The sequence below is a fragment of the Bos grunniens genome, chromosome 20 (genome assembly GCF_055505025.1).
Source record: "Bos grunniens cultivar Pamir isolate PY7600 chromosome 20, Bosgru_T2T1.0, whole genome shotgun sequence".
Lineage (NCBI taxonomy): Eukaryota > Metazoa > Chordata > Mammalia > Artiodactyla > Bovidae > Bos > Bos grunniens.
The window spans coordinates 53,016,204-53,036,712 of NC_141184.1; the positions used below are offsets into that span (position 1 = coordinate 53,016,204).

The 20,509-nt window shown below is 40.5% G+C and overlaps 1 protein-coding gene across 10 annotated transcripts in view; it reads right to left on the reverse strand.

Annotated features, from left to right (window-relative positions):
- Nucleotides 1-20,509, reverse strand: part of PDE4D (phosphodiesterase 4D) — a 1,650,639-nt gene that overhangs the window by 1,452,460 nt on the left and 177,670 nt on the right. For 9 of the 10 annotated variants that reach the window (XM_086361838.1, XM_086361841.1, XM_086361840.1 and 6 more), the window contains one exon: nt 7,650-7,720. The exons of the other annotated variant lie outside the window; for it this stretch is intronic. The gene's annotated coding sequence lies outside the window, so the exon portion shown is untranslated. The remainder of the gene's footprint in view (nt 1-7,649; nt 7,721-20,509) is intronic. 10 annotated transcript variants of the gene reach the window in all.

Sequence of the window (20,509 nt, forward strand, 5' to 3'; positions counted from 1 at the left end):
CAGAAGGGGCAAGAACGGGGCACCAGAGACAGGTGTATTTAGTCAATACAAGAAAAAAACAGTTGAAATCAGAGTCAGGGGAACTGTCCCATGGGTTAGATAAGATCTCAACAATTCATTTCCCACAGGGTCTGCTCCACAGACTACAGTTTATATTGGTAAGGCTCTTCCCACATACCTCTGCTATTAAATATTTTTTTAAACTTCATTATATTGATGAATGCAGAATCAAGCTGTGCAGTGAATTCATTTTTAAACTGCCTGACTTATTTTTCTGAGTTGTCTTTGTTTAAAAAAAAAGTCCCTATTGCTCTCTAAACACCTATAATGAATAATCCATGCCACAATTTCTTTTCATATTCACTAATCTTTATATATTCAGCTTTCTATTAGCTGCAATTTCAATTCATTAAAAAATGATATCATCCTGGGACTAAAGCTTGATTCTTGTTTTTTATGCCAAAGCAATTGCATTTCAAAGAGTAAAATTTTATGTGCTTTCCACTTGGAATTTTTACCAGATTCCTGTCTTTTGACTATTGCCACCTCTCAGTAGAATTGAAATGAGAAGAGAACATTTAAAAAACTTAAACACTGGGAATTGAGAGCTTTGAATATTCAGTTATGTGAAGTAGGATGCATGGTGAATATAGAAATAGTTTTTAGATCTCCTGGGTAAAAACATCAGTAGTGATAGTAATGGTATAAGTAATAATAACACTATATATTTTTCAACTTGTGTTCCTGATCCACCCTTGTGTACTGAACTGAGGTGCCAATCATATACATTTCACATCTCTGTTTCCCACTTACACTGAGTCTCCCTGACCCTATCACTATCAATAATAGCAGTATGCCAAGTGATAATTATGTATTAGCTTATGTAATCCTCACAATAACCCTATAAATCCATATTTTTATTACTTTCTACAATTTTTGAGTAGAAACTAGGGCACTGAGGCTTTAGTAATTTCTTGACTAGTAGGAACAAGGGATCTGAACCCAGGCAGTCTGCCAATGGAGCCTACATACTTTAACACTCTGGTATATTGTGATGGTCCTTTGTCTGCTTCCCAGTGAGTGATGTGGACATACGTAGGAGGATTCAGGAACGATTGGTTCTATACCCATGGAGAAGATGGATTATACACACAGGTAGCAGAGGCTTCCACACTGCTGAATCCCAGAGAATAGTAGACATAATTAAGCAAAACATATATCCCTGGCTGGCTTTTTTCCTCACCCTTTTGCCTTTTGCTTGTCTAGTTGTCCTTTTGATCACCGCATTTGGCTTTTGATTCTGTTAGCCTGGGTAACTGGCAGAGGCAATGATAAATGATCGTGTTTTGGCTAACCGTGTCAGATACATTATGGTATACTATATTGAGCCAAGAAAGTATCTTATGCTGGTAGGGTTCCTTGGTGGTACCAAGCGTTGCTGCTGGCACAGTGCACCCAACAGACATTTTACATAATAGCCATCCATCTCCTCCAACCCACATCACCATGGTGACTACAGACCTGCCATTCCAGGGCCTGAAACTTCCAGACCATCCTCAAATTTACCCAAGCAAAATGCCAAAGCCCCTTGGTAGCTAAACGCAGAGTTAGTTTTGCACATTTAGTATACTGTTTCATTCAAGTTCAGTATGATAATATTACATGAAAGAACTGCCTATATTTTTGTCCTGAATATAAGTAAACAACAAACGGATAAAGTCAAATCATGCAAACAAAATGTATATAATGGTATCATATATCATGTTTAGGTCATCTCCCCACTGCAGAAGAGTAAACAGAAATAGGCTTTTATTCTCTTTCTATTGGGAATCTTGGGTCTGTCTTCAGTCATTCAATCAATAAAAAGGTATCAACTGGGTGCACGCTATGTGAGGAGTGCAAGATAATGAAGATAAGACAGCCACCTCTGTCTTCAGGTGGCTTCTATGCTAAGTGTTAAAATAAGGACATATGCGATCTTCAATTAAGGAAGTCTGAATTATAAAAGATTTGTAAGGAAAAATACTTCTCTATATAGCAACCCACTCCAGTGTTCTTGCCTGGAGAGTCCCAGGGATGGGAGAGCCTGGTGGGCTGCCGTCTATGGGGTCGCACAGAGTCGGACACGACTGAAGCGACTTAGCAGCATACTAAGATTTTGGAGAACACAGCCTGAACAGAATATTATGCTAAAAACATGTTGGAAAAAAATGAGTTCCTGAAGGTGGGTCTTATAAGAAAGTAGTAGCTGATTTTCCCCCACAAAGATTTGGCTAAAACAAATAAAAGGCTAGAAGTGCCTATTTCTATTTCATTCTTTAAAGTAATTTAGTCAAGAAGTTGTGTCCAACTTATGACCCCATGGCTGTAGCCTGCCAGGCTCCTCTGTCCATGCGATTCTCCAGGCAAGAATACTGGAATGGGTAGCCATTTCCTTCTCCAGGGGAATCCTACCGATCCAGGGATCGAAGTCGAGTCTCCTTCGTTGCACATGGATTCTTCACTGCTGAGCCACCAGGGAAGCCCTATTTCATTCTTGGGGCAATAAAACAGAAAACTACCTGTTCCCTAGAGGCCTTTTGGTGTGGACAACTCTTTTAGTATATGGCAAATGGCTTCTAAACACATCTAATAAAATCTCTGCTGGCCTTTATAAAAAGCCAGCTTACATTTCCCAAAGCCATTCCTATGCTTATTATCTACATGCCAACATTACAGAATCATTTGGTAAACAGTCACCCTTATCTAGCCATCTGAACACAAATGCATGCACACACGTACACATGCACACATTACTTCTCCCATGTTTCTAGTCACACTATTTTCTTACCAAACAAGATATGCTTCTTCCGCATATTCAACCTCTGCACTTCTGTAAACACCTTTTGTTAACTGGAAGGGCAGAGGGTAAATGGAATGTCCCTGTAGGGGCAGAAGTGCATGTGGCTTATCACTAGAGGAAGGTCTCCTCCAGCAATAGCTTCTGTCTGTGACCTGGGAGCTGGAGGGAGAACAGAATCCAAGGAACAGGTGTGACTGATACATGAAAACAGGTAAAGCAGACTTGGTTTTTGAAGCCACATACCAACAACATACTCTTATTCCTTTTTGTCTCAGACAAAGCAGTAAAACAATCGTCAAAAGCCCCAAATTCAGATTTATTATGGATGGAAACCTCACCTAGTCAGCCTTATTTAACATCGTTAATCTGAGGAAACCACAGAGAGAATATTCACACTCAGCTGAAATGTAGCTGCTGTTGGAAATAGCTAAAGGAGGGTCCCCATCCTTTCAAGAAGTAATCCACAACCTTCACACAAAAGATCTGCCTGTCAACATGCAATGGCTCAAAACAAACTTGTCACCAAGTACACAGCTGCTATGTACTAAGGGGAAAATATGGGGAATTGTGATCAGAAGAATGGAATTCCATGGCTGGAGGAGGACACAGTTAAGGGACCAACCTCAGTGACCAAAGGCCAGAGAGCAAAAGGTACATTTAAACTTGTGTTAATCACTCAGTCATGTCTGACTCTTTGCAACCCTGTGGACTGTAGCCCACCAGGCTCCTCTGTCCATGGAATTCTCTAGGCAAGAATACTGGAGGACGTAGCCATTCCCTTCTCCAGGGGCTCTCTTCCTGACCCAGTGATTGAACCTGGGTCTCTTGCATTGCAGGCAGATTCTTTACTATCTGAGCCATCGGGAAAACTACATTTAAGTGTAATGGTACACAACCCCTACATTCTAAGTGCCTCCCTCTGTATCTAACATTGTACGTGGCTCTACAGGAGTCATCGCATAGGGACAGTGCTGAGTCATCTCATAGGGACAGTGCTGAGTCATCGCATAGGGACAGTGCTGAGTCATCAAGCCTTCTCCCAGGAGCTACTGCACACGCAGTTGGCATTTGTGCTCTTATTATCATCAGGAATGAATCCTATTTCAGCATTCCAATTCAATGGGCCACAATTGGAGAATGAATGGAGAATTTCGGGAGGCAGTCCTGACCCCATGACTCATAGTCAAGTGAGCACTATTTAATTGAATTACCAGTTGAATAAAAATTACTTTATGAAATGAACTATAAAATCCAGGTCAAGTTGTAACATCATTATTAACATCACTACTGGAAGTACTAGGGACCTTGAAAATATGATCTTGAGTGCTTGCCAGAATTCTACAAAGTAGGTAAGCCTCACAAGAACCTTCCCTACCTGCACTGAACACTGTATCCATTTCTAGGGTTAGCTGAGTGAGTGATGATAGAGTGAGTGATAATTCAGCAAAGCCATCCAATGTAGTATGTAGCATAGTGATCAAGCACATAGTAGGAGCTCCAAAAATGTTGGCTGAATTTAAGAATCAACGCATTGATTACAAATTAATAATCGGTTACCTGATACGTCTGTGAAAATTAATCAGTCACATAAAATACACTAAGGGGGGGAGTCATGATTGGACTACAAGGAGATCAAACCAGTCAATCCTAAAGGAAATCAACCCTGAATAATCATTGGAAGGACTGATGCTGAAGCTGAAACTCCAATACTTTGGCCACCTGACGGGAAGAGCCGACTCATTAGGAAAGACCCTGATGCTGGGAAAGATTGAAGGCAGGAGGAGAAGGGGACGACAGAGGATGAGATGGTTGGATGGCATCACCAACTCAATGGACATGAATTTGAGCAAGCTCCAGAAGATGGTGTAGGACATGGAAGCCTGGCACGCTGCAGTCCATGGGGTCATAAAGAGTCGGACATGACTGAGCAACTGAACAACATGATTAAATGAATCAATGGTAATTTTGATCAAGAGGCTAATGACAACCACTCTCAAACACCCAAATGTGCTTTAAGCTATAATCAAATAGTCTCCTTTTTTTTGCTTCTGCATTTTCTCTGTTTAAGTCTAGATCCTGGCACCTGTGAGCCAGGATTCCTAAACACTTCTGGTTTGGCACTGCCCCATTCAAAACAATTTTTGCTCAAATAAACTCTTTAAAAAAATTTAAGTAGTGATTTTGAATAAGAAAATGAGACATTCTTTGATAACCAGCCTACCCTTTCTATTCGAATAAATCAATCTGCGCTAAAACCAAGGAGACAAATAATAGATGAATGTCCTTTATTTTGTTCATGACTATACTTTGTGTCCCTCTTGTGGTTAGGTGGAGCCAGACACAATGACTTCAGTGAGTTTTTGAGTTGAGGTGCCTCATGCTGGTTCTGCACAAAAGCACTTAACCCCTTAGAGTGGACTGGCTCTGCACAAAAGCACTTGATCCCTCTGAGCTTGCTTTCCCCTCAAGCATGGCAGTGGGCAACATCTGAGATGCTGGCTACTCCATCAACCTGTATCCCTGAGTGAGGATGGTCGGCAGAGTGCCTGGTCAACCCATAATGGACACACATTGTGAATAAGAAATGAATCTTTGTTCTTTAACCCCTGACACTGTTATGGTAGCACATCTTATTCCAGACCAATTGATAAAAGGAATACAATTCCAGGATGCTAGTTTCCACAAAACAACAATGAGCCATGATCACATCAAAGCTCAAACTCACAGTTTCTGAATTTTGCTCACCTCCATCCCAGACCATCTTCTAATCTTCCTTTATTATTACCCTTACTCTAATTGGTTTGTTAATTGCACAAGAATTTTAAAAATTCTGCTCTCTGCAACAGGCTGTGATCAGCGCTGGGAATAAAAGGGAGAGAAGGCAATTTATGTCCCAAAGAAAAGCAATGCATGTTCTAAATGAGATTACATTTAGAGCTCAGCTCGACAGATGTGAAACAGACCCAAAAATTGTCCTGAGCCTCTCCTTCCTTGTGTTTGATCTGTTTCTATGGACTGGTGTCAGAAATCTCTTAACCACAGAAGCCCTTTTTGCTTTCTTTTCTTTCAGGTCTTGACAAGATGCCTGGTGGGTCAGATGAGTCATTGTTTGGCAATCTAAGAATTGTCAGTTGTACTTTCATCTTTCATATTTTTCTGTCAAGAGGCAGCATTCAACAGAACTGTATATTTTCTGCCACATAGTAACAACAAGGATGGTGACTGACGAGAGTTAAATCCCTATGGACTATTCACTTTAGTTAAAATTTCATCAGCATCTTGGAACATCCCCTGTTCAACACGTCTCAGGGGAAAGATAAGAAATATTATTTTACTTCTGTTTGATTTTAAAAGATTAAGTCTGTTGACCTTGGTCCTTGATCACCATTCATAAACAAATACATGGATCGTCATAGAGTCTCAGGATGGTAGGAAGATGATTCCTTTTAAAAATCTGACACTAGCTATGGGCTTTATCTCTGGTCGCTTATCATCTTAAGTGTATGCTTTCCCCTTCTACTATCAGAAAAGCATTTATCAGCCATGCAGACAGGCTCAAAGCAAACTGGAAGCCCACTATGTTTATTTTTTGCTCTGAAAAAAAATCTCATCAGCTTCCTATTCTTGTCAGAATTATGAAGATAAAGCTTTGATGTGCATGATTTGAAAAAATGACATTCACTGTAAGGTAATATTAGGGTCTGACTTTCAAGTATTATAGATTTACTTCTTTATTGTTTTAAGGCAATGCTAGTGATTAACTGCTCAAATCATGTAGCTAATTTCACCATTCCCATATTTTCTCATTTCCTCACTGTCCTCTGTCCTTGTTCTTCTCCAATTCTGACAAATAATAAAATTATATTCCAGTCAAGAGTGAAATAGTCACAGGTATAGCCACTGAATGGGAACAAACTGGTTCATCTAACAAATACCTTTGAGTCCTGACTTCATACTAGATGCTGGTATAGATTCTGAAAATAGAGCAATAAAGTCCAGTAGAGGAGGCCATACTCTCACATGTCAATGGAGAGACAATAATCAATAATATCAGTTCAAATAAATGCTGTGAAGAAAATGAAATAGAGTTACAGGATAGAGTGATGGGAGAGCTGGGCTTACCAAAGAACACTTCTCTAGAAAGGTCAAGTTTGCATCAAATTCCAAGTGAAAAGAAGCCAAAGAGTTGAGGAAAGAGACATCTAGAAAGAAGGACCAGGAGGTTCAACAAGGAGCTTGGAGTGAGAAAGAGCTTAGCCCATTCAAAGAAGAGAAAGCAGACCTTACTAGATGGAGACAAGGGAGAAAGGGAAGGCAGAGGCCAGCTCAAGATGAGCCACAGAGTTCAAGGTAAAGCCCTTGGGTTTTGTTTCAAATCCAGTGAAAAGTTATTGGAAGACTTTAATAGAAGAGTGACATTAAATGTAGATATGCAAATATCAGTCCAATCATCTGACAAAATCAGTCAGATCTTTCCACTTTCAAACACGATGCTAGATCTACCAATTCTACAAAGAAAGCATGGGGATATCCCCCAAGTCCAGGGGGAAAACTCCTGAGTTCCCACCTTTCATTAGTGCTCCAAAGCTCACACTTGCCACCAACCAACAGGCTCAGGAGGAATATGCACCTGTCTTTTCAGAAAGCCCACCCTATTGGGATGTCCTATTGAGCTACTTCCTAAATTCTTACTATACCAATGTGATGTGTTACTCGAGCCAGGATCAATCAGAAAACAAATGTCAGCTGCTATGTGGAGGATGGTCAGGCGGGGAAAACTGGAAGCTAGGGGCACAGGGTATCTTACCAACTCTGGTCCAGCATTACATGGGCTTGTATGAAACTTCCTTAGATGGCACTGGAAAAATAATCAGCTTGCTGTAAAATATTAAATTTAATTTGTATTAAAATATATAATAAAATATAAAGCATTAAATATATTATTAAATATTACTGAATTTTATAACATGTTTCATTCTGATCCTAATAGTCTTTCATAAAACCTTAAAAGATTTTCTGCCATGGGATCAAGTGAAATGTCACTTTTTTTCTTAAGCAAAAAGATAAAATTTATGAACCATGCATATGCCAGTTCTGTGAGATGCCATCTTGATTAAAATGTGCTTAAATTTGCTTTCAACTTGGCAGAGCTCCATGGGTGCTTAGACATTAAAACAGCGGGCATTTCTTCAAGAAGTTTTGTATTTCTTTTTAGAAATGCAGATTAAATTGAGTTACTTTAAAATCCCCACTCTTGAAATCAATATATACAGATCAGGTCTATTCTCAAAAACAAGAAAGTTTTATTCCCATCCCTCTCTTTTTACTGCCAATCCTAAACTCTTTTGTAAGCCCACGAGGACCTCATTGAAAAGTCTTGAGAGACTTGCTTTAATCAGGAAGCAGTAGGCTAATAATTATTTTTTTTAATAGCCACCAATAATGCCTACTTCCCATGTGGCACAGTGGTAAAGAATCTACCTGCCAATGCAGGAGATGCAGGAGATGCAGGAGACATGGGTTTTATCCCTGGGTCGGGAAGATCCCCTAGAGTAGGAAATAGCAACCCACTCCAGTATCCTTGCCTGGGAAATCCCATGGAGAGAGGAGTTTGGCAGGCTACATACAGTCCATGGGGTCACACAGAGTCGGACTTAACCAAGCACGATCATGAAAAATGCCTATCCTCCAAAATGCAGAGGGATGATTAGATGATATCTCTACTTCAAAATTCACTAAAAGTAGAGAAGTTTCCCATTCAACTACAAGATGATACTGGACACCCTTCTAAGGACACACGTACATCCCTTAGAGGCAGAGATCACAAACTGACAACCAAACACCTAATGTGATCAACCTATTTTCCCCATGTTAACGGGTAGCAACAAGTCTCACAATGTTAGCATAGTATTTTTAAACAGTTGAATTAATTGGCTGTCAATATTTAAAACTCAGGAGATTTTACGACTTTATTTTCAGCTCATTTGAAAAAAAAGTCAAAAGATCTGGAACTTCTACAGGTACACATGCTTGCTCTTCAGCAAGACAACAATCCCCAGATGGTGAGTAATGGACACTCTCCATGGGTGGAGAAATATTTGATTTGCTACGACTCTACCATGTCCTATTACATTGTAATCCCTCCCTGAACCATTAACTTACAACACCTATCTGACCAGTGCAAACCGTCTTTCATAATGAAGAGACGGATTGGATGCATATATGGATGTATGGATGGATGGACGGGTGGACAGAATGCAATTAAGCCCCAAATTATGCAGCTTGCTGAACAGTAAATTTTTATAGCAAGCACTGTTTTGAACCAAATACACCAAGGTTCCAAGACTTCCCCAAAATTAGAATTTTGAATTCCTCGGGCTAACCCAACTGAATAATAGACTTAAATAGTTGAGACTAAGACTCTAACTACTTCTGGATCTAGACCAGACCGTTTCTGCCTGCTTTTCAAAACAGGAGACCTTGGGGGTGATCACGGCCATTTGCTAGCCCACATGGCACCTTTGTGGAAAAAGTTCCCCTTCCTGTGGGTTGACGCATCAATGGCTTGGCAAGCAGAGTAGGACTTCCTTTTCACTGCACTCAACTCCCACACCAGCCCAATTGTACGGTGATTAATCTGCACAGATATAGGCAGCACCACAGCCCTGGAAGTGAACTTTACACAAACCACAAATGAAATCAACATGCAAATGAAATTCAACCAGAGAGATGCACCTGATAAATCAAGAGATTAAAGGGACATGAAGATCTGTGTGTGCTTTCACTGGTAAGCTGGATGTTTAATCTCTCAGATGAAACAGATCTTAAAACTTTTGAAAAAGGGAAATAAATGAACACTACCCCAGGCCAAGAGAGCTGAAGATCAAAGCACTCTACCTAATCTCCAAGATCATTCTGTCCTGATGAACAGGTCTCCTACATGGGTAGATACACACAGTCTATTCAGAAAACCAGTTTTTATTTATTGGGGGTAAAAATAATTTACAAGAATGTTTTCACTTTACTATTTTTGAAGTATAGTCAAATTTACAATGTTGCAGGTGTACAGCAAAGTGATTCTGTTATTATACACACATATTTATATGTATATTCAGATTCTTTCCCACTATAGGTTATTATAAGATATAGTTCCCTGTGCTATACAGTAGGTTCTTGCTGTTTATCTATTTTATATATAGTAGTGTATTTATGTTAATCCCAAATTCCTAATTTACCTCCCCCTTTTTCCCCTTTGGTATCATAAATTTGTTTTCTATGTCTTATGAGTCTATTTATGTCTTGTAAATAAGTTTATTTGTATCATTTTTTCAGATTCCACAAATAAATAATACCAGATGATATCTTTCTTTTTCTCACTTACTTCACTTAGTGTGATAATCTCTAGGTCCATCCATGTTGTTTCAAATGTCATTTCACTCCTTTTATGGCTAAGTAATATTCCATCATGTGTGTATGTGTATATATATAGACACACTTATACATGACATCACCTTTATCATTCATCTGTTGATGAACATTTAAGGTTGCTTCCATGTCTTGGCTATTGTACATAGTGCTTGACAGCATGTATCTTTTCAGATTAGAGTCTTTGCCTTCTCCAGATATACGCCCAGGCATAGGATTGCAGGGTCATGTGGTAGCTCTAGTTTTAGTTTTTTAAGGAACCTCCATACTGTTGTTCATAGTGGCTGCACCAATTTGCACTCCCACCAGCAGTGCATGAGGGTTCCCTTTTCTCCACATCCTCTCCAACATTTATTGTTTGTAGACTTTTTGATGATGGCCATTCTGCCTGGTATGAGTGGGTACTTCTTTACAGTCTTGATTTGCATTTCTCTAATAATTAGCAATTTTGGCCATCTTATGTCTTCTTTAGAGAAATGCCTATTTAGGTCTTCTGCTCATTTTGGGCTTTTATAAGAATTTTGTATCAATAAGAAGTCTATATCAAATGAAAACTTTGAAAATACAATTTCTTTTTTTTTTTTCCATCTTAAGTAGCCCATTCAAGGTAATTTTTTCCTACTCCTTAATGGAACATGAATTTCAACACTTTGTGCCAGTCTTACTTCCCTGCAATTTCCCCTGCCCTAACTCACTGTTCAATTTTGTGTTTCTGGTGCCTGCTGAGACCGTGATACTCTGAGCTTTCAGTGGGAGTCCTGACGGCCTTGCTCATCAAGTTTGTCAGTACAGTCTTCTGTACTTTTTGAATCTGAAGAATAAGCACTTAACACAGAAGGGATATTTTCCCAGTCCAGTGGAAGTAACAAATGTCAAGTATCCCTTTGACTCTCCTAGAGGAATCATCAGGGCTAAGCTTCCAGCCCCAAGATGACCTCGTGCTTCCACTTGACCTGACATAGCTGCCCTGACCTAGAAGGAGGTTAAGAAAAGCCCTGCCCTCTCCAGAGAAAATACTTTTGAATAATGTATGTCATCACTGAATGTTCTTTTTCAGATCTTATAGATAGTGGAAATGAAAGAAGCATTATGTAGAAAGAAATTCATTTTGCATCTCTGAAATATCTTTGATCTTCTCCCATTCCCTGGTTTTACCCAACGACAAAACATTTGCAAACATTTCAAAATGTAGTCATGTAATTTTCCCTTTCATAAAATAACAGTAATAATAAAGTTGTCTTCATCTAACATAAAAGTGTTATACCCTTCTCCTAAAGAGAGCTGGTGTTCTGTTTCAATTTACAGGGACAAAGATGTGACTTCATATACCTTCATATGCGACAATGTTGGAAAGGCATTGTAGTTGTCCGGGGTTCTCACTGTAGCCCCTAGGACACAGTACATGAGATGGTTGAATAGTAAGGTTCTGGGCATTGCCATCTTGAGAGGTACTTAGAGGAGTTTCACAGGGAACATCATGACCTATGTTGGCTGGTGGTGGGGGCGGGTAGCAGGACATGTTGGCGGCGGGGGGTCCCTTTTTTCCTTCTCCCAAAATCTCACTTTAATACATTAACTAGGAATTCCCACAGCCACCTACTGGTACTCGGGAGGAGGTATCCTTCCCTAGCTCTGCCATTCCTCCATTTTCCATTATGGGTAGAGAAAAGGATTGTCTGCTTGTTGGGTCCCCCTCTTCCTCAATCTCTCTTTCTCTCTCCTTCCCTCGCTCCCTCCTTCTCAATATCTGGACCACACCATCCCACCCTCTCCATCACCCTCTCTCTGTCTTCTTCCTCTCTCCTCCTCCTCTTTCCATGCCTCTTTCTTCCTCCTTCTAGCTATCTGTAACTCTTCTCCCCTCTACTTTTCACCCTCCCTTTCACCATGAACTACCATCCTGAAATCACAGATGGTCTTCTGTTCTCCTTATTTAAATCCACAGGGGCAGAACTAGCTGCCTGGGGACAGAGAAAGTAAGTCCACTGTGAGGAAAAATGGTGGGAAGCCCATTGGGCCCAGCTCCATAACGAAGATGTGTCAGGATTAAAGAAGAGATTCTTTATGATATTTAAATGGGCTCTTCAAAGCTCTCAAACTTTTTGGGCAACTCAATAGAAGTAAATAAATGGGTTTTAACAAGATAGACCAAAGGGAAATTATACACAATGAAATTTCCTCTCCTATTTATATATATCTGTCCAGGTGATTTTGAGGGATCATAAAATGAGGGGCAGTGATCATCAGATTCTCAAATGACAACTGTGAACTAAAACAGTCCAATGTATTACTTATGGAGGATGTTTTCTTGTTTTTTTTTTTTTAAATTTGGTTTGGCTGTAATGTTGGCCATGCCACAATGGCATGTGAGGTTTTAATTTCCTGACCAGTGATCAAATCTGCACTTCCTGCAGTGAAAGCACAAAGTCTTAAACACTGGACCACCAGAGAGGTCCCTGGAGAATGTTCTAATATAGATTTTATGTTTATAGTCATTGTGACTTACGTCCTGACTTTTTAATGATAACTGTACATACTATGATGCATTAAATCCCTTTGCACATACATTGCTATTCCTCGTGGTTCAGTTGGTAAGAATCTGCCCGCAGTGCAGAAGACCCGGATTCAATACTTGGGTCAGGAAGATCCCCTGGAGAAGGGCATGGTAACCCACTCCAGTATTCCATGGACAGAGGAGCCTGGTGGGCTACAGTCTATGAGATCACAAAAAGTTGGACACGACTATGCGACTAACACTTTCACTTCACTTTTCACTTCCACTTTATAATAGTGTAATTTTAATTCACTAACATAAATAAGTCAAAAACTTAAAAAATATATCATTCCCTGACTTCTGTGTCTTTATTTCTCTATTGGTCTAGGACACAGAGAAAGGATGGAGTGTAATTAAGCCCTCAGATTCCTAACAACTCCCACTGTTAAGAATAGAGTGCACAGACAGAAGAGTGAGTCAGCTGATTCAAGGACCAAGGAGGAAGAAAGTGAGACCTGCATGGCAGCCCATCACAGGGAAGCTGGGCCCAGTGAGAAGCAATGAGTAGCAAACACACTGCATGCCATACTGACTTCCCAACCTCATCATTGAAAAAAAAAATTCTATGTTTAACAAGGCTGAGAATTGTCTGCTTACAGTCATGAGATCCTGAAAAACGAAAGTCAAGAAAATAAGGAGGAAAAATCAGGTCAGACATGAATAGAGGCCATTCTGTTGGTAATATTCAGTTACAGGCTTTTGCCAGGATTTCAACTGGGAGGAATTAGAAGATAAAATCCAAAACCTGTCATGTAGTATTTGTACGTATCCAGTATTGTATCACTGGAGAGAACTGAGTTAATATCTGTGAGTCATCCTACCAAGAGCGGGTGGGCCAGGTAAGCAGCATCCCTAACAGAACGGAGACTTCACAAGGCTTATTCCCGCCAGAAGGGCTCTGGGTGGGGCAACCGCACATCCCCATTTACACAGGACAGTGCTGCGTCACATCTGTTGTTCAGCATAATGATTAATAGCACATCTTTTTATTCTCAAAAGATCTCAATTTTCATGATCAATTAAAGGTCCCTTTGTTGTTGTTGTTTAGTCAATAAGTCACGTCCAACTCTTCTGCAACCCCATAGACTGTAGCCTGCCAGGATCCTCTTTCATGGGATTTCCATGCAAGAATACTGGAGTGGGTTGCCAATTTCCTTCTCCAAGGGATCTTCCCAACCCAGGAATCAAACCCATGTCTCCTGCATTGGCAGGCAGGTTCTTTACCACTGACACAGAAGGGAAGGTCCCTTTAGGTATGTGCTATGTAATGGATTATTTGTATTCCATTACAGGTGTCCAGGGCTTCCCTGATAGCTCAGTTGGTAAAGAATCCACCTACAATGAGGGAGACCTGGGCTCAATCCCTGGGTTGGGAAGATCTCCTGGAGAAGGAAAAGGCTACCCACTCCAGTATTCTGGCCTGGAGAATTCCATGGACTGTATAGTTGCAAAGAGTCGGACATGACTGAGTGACTTTCACTTCACTTCACAGCTGTCCTAATATATGTCACAGATTGCATTCAACAGAACCTCTGGAGCTGAAGAAGAAAATGTAAATGAAACTTATTTAGAAATTATCTTCATCAACCATTAGAGATAAAATATAAGGAAAGATAGAATACAAATCAACCCAAAAAAGTAAGAAGCAATATGAAGAAAGAAAATGCAACACTGCCCTTAATTTCCTCATCCTCTGCCTTAGAGTTGGTTACCCATGATAACTGGAAAGCAATCTTAGAAATGAATATAATCCATTAAGAAAATTTTTTTAACCTTTGATTCAAGAGACAAATGGTCTTTCTATTTTAACCAAAATACCTAAGTAGCAAATAGATATTACTAACACAAAGATCTTAAACCTAGTTTTCTGAGGAAAAGAAAAAAAGGTACTTTCAGCATATACATAAGAAAGAATTGTCCCCCTTTTAAAGCCACATGGGGAACTTAACTGTTACATTTCTCTTGCTAGGAGACCACAGACCAGAAAAAGCCAGGTTCAAGCTCACAACTAGAGCAAAATCTTTTACATCACCTATAAGTTGCTTAACATGGTAATGCAGCTATCAGTTTCCCTATACAGAGGTCTAGAGCCTAGTTAACAAGCAAAAATGAGATAAGGTCAAAATATGAGCTGTCAGGGTCTCCACTATATCTACTTTGAATTAAACTACTGACTCCTCCCCATGTTGCACTATGAAAATGGCTTGACTCATGAAACAGGACAGGACATAGTCACACAGATGATGAATATTCTATCTTCAGTCCCATAACAGCTACACAGCAGATTCATCATATCAAGATGCTCTCTACATCCATTATCTAGAAAGGTAGTAATTCTTCCTCTTCCATCACAACCATCATGTCCCGAATTTCTCCCAGTCCCCCGCATCCAATATAACTGAGGACACATTCAATAATTCGATCTTTTCTGCTGAATGCACTTGTCAACAATTTCAATACTGCCCTGTCGTGATTCCTGCCTTCCCTCCAGGCCATATGTTCTTTTTTTTTCTGTATTGAAATAAAATATAAGCACAGAGAAGGACAATGGATTTTCACAACATTTTAAAAATTAGAACACTGCAGCATCTAGAGGCCCCCTCTTACGTTGCATCTCAGTTATCTTTTCCCCTTAAAGTTAATCACGATCCTGAATCCTGAGGCCAAAGGTCTGTTCCTAAGCGTCATATGAACAAAATCATGTAGCATACACGCTTTGGGTGGGCTTCTTTTCTCCACACCGTGTTCTTGAGATTCATCCATATTGTGTGTGACTGACTCTCATTCCTCTGTATTGCTGTATGGTAAGTTATGTTTTGACTATACCACAAATTAGTGAGCTGCTTTCATTTTTTGCTATTACAAATAATGTTACTATGAGCATTCTTGCACATGTCTTTCGGTGGTCTAATGTACAGAGTTTTGCTAGATATGCACCTAGGAATTGAAATCTTAGACTCTAGGTTATTATATATGCTCTTTCACAGATATTGAAAAGCTTCCCAAAGTGAATCTACTAATTTATACTCATACCAGCAGGGTTTCTATTGCCTCTCATTCTCAGTGGTGCATGCTAAGTCATTTCAGTTGTGTCTGACTTTTTTGCAATCCTGTGGACTGTAGCCCACCAGTCTCCTCTGTCCATGGGATTCTCCAGGCAAGAATACTGGAGTGGGTAGCCATGCCTTTCTCTAGGGGATCTTCCCCACTCAGGGATCGAACCCACGTCTCTTATGTCTTCTACATTGGCAGGCAGGTTCTTTACCACTAGCGCCACCTGGGAAGCTGTCAGTCATTTCCATTTTAGCCAATCTGATGGATGTAGTAGTATAGCATCAATGTGGTACTGTGGATGTAATTTAAATTTCCTAGAGACTGGTGAGGTTGAACTACTCAGATTTCCTTGTTTGTTTGTTTGTTTTTGTCTATGCTGGGTCTGCACTGCTGTGCAGGCTTTCCTCTAGTTGCAGTGAACAGGGGCTACTCTCTGGTTGAAGTGCACGAGCTTCTCATTGCTGTGACCGCCCTTGTTGCGGAGCATGGGCTCTGGGCTCACAGGCTTCAGTTGCAGCACATGGGCTCAATTGTTGTGGCTCCCAGGCTCTAGAACACAGGCTCGGTAGCGGTGATGGATGGTCTTAGTTAACCCTAGGCATGTGGGATCCTTCTGGATCAGGAATCAAACCCATGTCTCCTGCATGGGTGGATTCTTTACCACTGAGCCACCAGGGAAGCCCCCACCCATATTTCTTCACATTTGAGCTTTTACTTAGCCAATGGTCAATCTCAGTCATTCAGCTCCTCTCGGTTAAACTTATGAAGGATGCTGCCATAAGAACCAAGGGGGTGTACACACATTCCACTCAAAGCCATCCTGCTTGTTGGCCTTTGTCACTGTCCACCAAACATTCCCACATCAAGACTCAACCACCTAGTGGAAGCCAGCCTCCTCTCTCCTGAAGTAATCCAGTCAGACACACGCTTCATTACAAACCTACCTGTGAGCTCCCCACATAATCTTACTTCGCAGTAAAAAAAGTGTGCCGAGTTTTCTTTGCCACTTAGTATCTATATGGCCAAGTGCAAGTCATTTGACCTCTTTTGGACTCAGGTTTCTTACGTGGAAGTGAGAGCATTGCTTACCTCACAAAATTGTTACAAGAATTAAAGGATTGTGAGCTTTAAATCCCTTCTTCAATGTCTAGTAGGTATTTTGCACTTGGTAAATATTATTTTTTTCCATATCCTTTTATCTCTCCACCATTATTAACCTCCTCCTTTTACTTTATTAAGGAGGAGAAGGGAAAAAACCTTTGGCTTCTGCAATCAAGCCTGATGCTGATTCTTGACTAGCTCAATTATTAATTTCCCTGTATCACCATACTCCAGTACTCTTGCCTGGAAAATCCCATGGACAGAGGAGCCTGGTAGGCTGCAGTCCATGGGGTCGCTAAGAGTTGGACACGACTGAGCGACTTCACTTTCACTTTTCACTTTCATGCATTGGAGAAGGAAACGGCAGCCCACTCCAGTGTTCTTGCCTAGAGAATCCCAGGGACGGGGGAGCCTGGTGGGCTGCCGTCTATGGGGTCGCACAGAGTCGGACACGACTGAAGCGACTTAGCAGCTTAGCAGCATCACCGTACACTCTAAAAGGTATCTGGTTGGTTGGTTAGTTGTTGGTTTTTATTTAAACAGTCTTGAGTTAAATATTAGAATAATTTACACTAAAATTTCAAACTTTGGTGCTGCTCTGAAAGAACTTGGAAGATCTGGCAACACTGCTCACGTTTCCTCACAGCAACAGATCACCTGGAAATGAGCAGCCACTGCCCCTCCTTGCTCCCCGAGCCTGGCCATGAACTCTCTGGTTAGCCACACTCCTCTCCCTTCCCTCTTTTCCATCAGGCTGGTCTCATGCATTTATACCACCTCACTAGACTGACAGTGTTTCAGTTTTCTACCTCTTCTCTAGATTCTTAAAGAACAAAATGACAGCTGTCTAAGATCTACCAGATACTTGCATTTAACATTGTTTCTCTTACAAGTATAGACTCCACAGTTCTCCAGATTCTTAACAACTTAAAATTGTCAGGTCTGGTTGGTTAGCCACTGGAACAGATTATCACAAACTTAGTGACTTAAAACAATACAAATGTACTGTCTTTCAGCTATGGACATCAGAGGTCCAGAATGGGTCTCGATGGCCTAAATTGGAGTTCGAAGAGCTGCATCCCTTTCTGGGGGCTCAGAAGAGAACTCGCTTTCTTTCCTTTTCTAGCTTGTGGAAGCTGCTCTTATTCTTTGGCTTATGGCCCTCTTTCTCCATCTTTAAAACCCAGAAAGGACTGGTGGAGACTGTCTCATGCTGCGTCATACTGACACTTCCTGTTACACCACTGCCTCCCTCTTCTACTCTTGAGCCCCCATGTGATTACATTATGTGTGTGAGTCGCTCAACCACATCTGACTCTTCGCAATACCATGGACTGTAGCCTGTCATGGAAATCTGTCCATGGAAATGAACATGGAAATCTTTTCTCTGTCCATGCAAATCTTCAGGCAAGAATATTGGAGTGGGCTGCCATTCCCTTTTCCAGGGGCTCTTCCCTACCCCGGGATCAAACCCGGGTCTCCTGCGTTGCAAGCAGGTTCTTTACCATCTGAGTCACCAGGGAAGCCTTCCAGATAATCTAGGACAACCTCTGCATCTCAAAGTCATCTAATTATCAACCTTAATTCCGTCTCCAACCTTAATTCCCCTTTGCCAGGTAACACAGCACATTCACAGGTTCCAGGGGTTAGGATGTGAACATCTTGAAAGTGGGGGAAGGAGGAAGGCAGATGGGCATTATTCTACCTTGCACAGCCCTCAATACTCTTAATAAGCCTTTCTTTTCTTGAAAAAATGGTTGAGCTACAATTGTTAATTTACCTAATAATGTTGCTACAGTTTCTTCAGTTCAAAAACCAAACAAAGGGATTTGTCTGATAATCTAGAGGTTAAGACTTCACCTCAATGCAGGGGTACAGGTTTGATCCCTGGTCAGGGAGCTAAGATCACCCATGCCTGCCAGCCAAAAGACCAAAACATAATACAGAAGCAATATAATAACAAATTCATAAAGACTTTTAAAATGGTCTAAATTAAAAAAAAAAAAAAATCTTTGGAAAAAAACAAGCCTTCAAAATCCAAACAACTCATAGCCAATATTGTAACATTCCCATGGCAAAGCAAAGCAGTTTTCTCCTGCATGCCTATAAATTCCAACTGGCACTTTTTCTTGCTCCCCCAAAACATGATCACCTTTTTGGTCTGTTAGGAAGAATGAAGCAGATAGGGCAGAGTAAAGACGAATGACATGAGCTACAGATCCAGGTGCAATTTCACTTGGGGATTTAAAACAGAGGAAACACGAAGAAGCATATCAAAGAAACTTCTGTGTTGCCTAGGGTACCCAAGCCCTCAGCACAGCTCTGAATAAGAATTCAGTCTGAGAGCAATCCTAAACTGCTAAAGGTGCCCATGAATATTCCACCATGTTCCCTCTCCACAGTGTTTCAGATATTGCCCAGAGAAGGTCATCTGATTCACCCATGACACTGTCAGATTTAAACAGGAAAACAAATAAGACAAAGCAAGCAAAATCACATGGGATACTTTCATGTATCTCTTCTCCACATAGATAATAAGGACATTGCTTCCAGTTTACAAAACTCATTTGCTATTTCAAATCTTAAAGATTATATAACAAGCTTAAAATCAGTTGACTATATATGCATTTTCTCTATATAAACTTTGGGGAATTTTTCAGTGCACCAAATAATTTTTAAATATAGTGCATTTTGATTTCTATCTGAATTCATTTCCCAAATCACACACAAAGTTAGCTAGGTAATCAGACTCATCCTTAGGAGTCCAGCTATGAAGTTGGGAGACAGGATCCTGCCATGAGGATCATATCCTATATATAATCAGATTCTTGCTCTTCCTATTTCTAGCTAAACATTTTCAAATATTCCTAATTGCTTCTTTCTCTCTTAGACTTTATTTTCATAACACTTATGAGAGTTTTAATTAATTATCAAGCTAAGTTTTTGTTTACCTCATGAGGACAGAGACATTTCTTCTTTCTTCCAAGTTTCAGCTCTGTGCCCAGCATACAGTAGACTCACAAATGCCGCTGAATGAATAAAGCTCTTGTGTGTCTTTTTAGTACATATATTTATTCATGCCAGGCACTATTTTAAGTCTTGTGCGTATATTAATTCATTAATTCTTATAACCATTTCTATTACACAGGGGCCATTATTTTCTCATTTTACAGATAAGAAAATGGGCATAGAAAGGTTCACTGATTTGTACAAAGTCACACACAGCCACTAATAACAGATAACATTGATTGAGTACTTATATGTGCCAGCAGGGCTTTGCAACCCAAGGTAACTTTGTCCAAACTACAAAAACAATGCTCCTTTAGGACAAATGAATTTATGAATTTAAACAGGCATCTGCTCCTCCAGGATGGTTAAACTCCCTCCAGGGCACGGGGGTTGTAAATCGAGAGCAGGCTCCCACCTGCACTGGCCCTCCAATCCTGAGCCTTTCAGCAGGGCCCAGCCAGCATAAAACACAGTGCACAAACACCTCACCCACAAGCTGCTCTGAGCACTAAATGGTGATTATC